This window comes from Halyomorpha halys, unplaced genomic scaffold (assembly GCF_000696795.3).
Source record: "Halyomorpha halys isolate HHAL.00 unplaced genomic scaffold, Hhal_1.1 Scaffold1643.1, whole genome shotgun sequence".
NCBI lineage: Eukaryota > Metazoa > Arthropoda > Insecta > Hemiptera > Pentatomidae > Halyomorpha > Halyomorpha halys.
The window spans coordinates 1,411-1,859 of record NW_027113566.1 but is presented as its reverse complement, the minus strand read 5'-3'; positions in this window follow the sequence as shown (position 1 = coordinate 1,859).

The window sequence follows — 449 nt, the reverse complement described above, 5'->3', positions numbered from 1 at the left end:
TTTTAGTAATGTCCACTAATAAAACAACATATTAAATTAACATCACACATTTATTTTACATTTCTCTTCTGAACATGCTATGTTATATGTATATGTTTTTTTTTTTTTTTAATCTCTAGAAACTACTGATTTATATTCACAATGAGGACACCTTAAAGGCATTCACCTGTATGATAGCACATTTTATGGGTTTTTAAATAATTGGAATAACTGATTCATAATCACATTGAGGACACTTACAAGGTTACTTTCCAGAGTGATGATGCCTTATATGTCTTTTTAAATCAGAAAAAACTGATTTATAATCTATCACAATAAGGACAATGGAAAGGATTCTCTCCTGTGTGACGGGCCATTATATGACTTTTCAATTGGTCTTTTTGAACTGCTACATTTACAATACGGACACTTATATTCACACTGTGTGACAGCGCATTATATGTATTTTT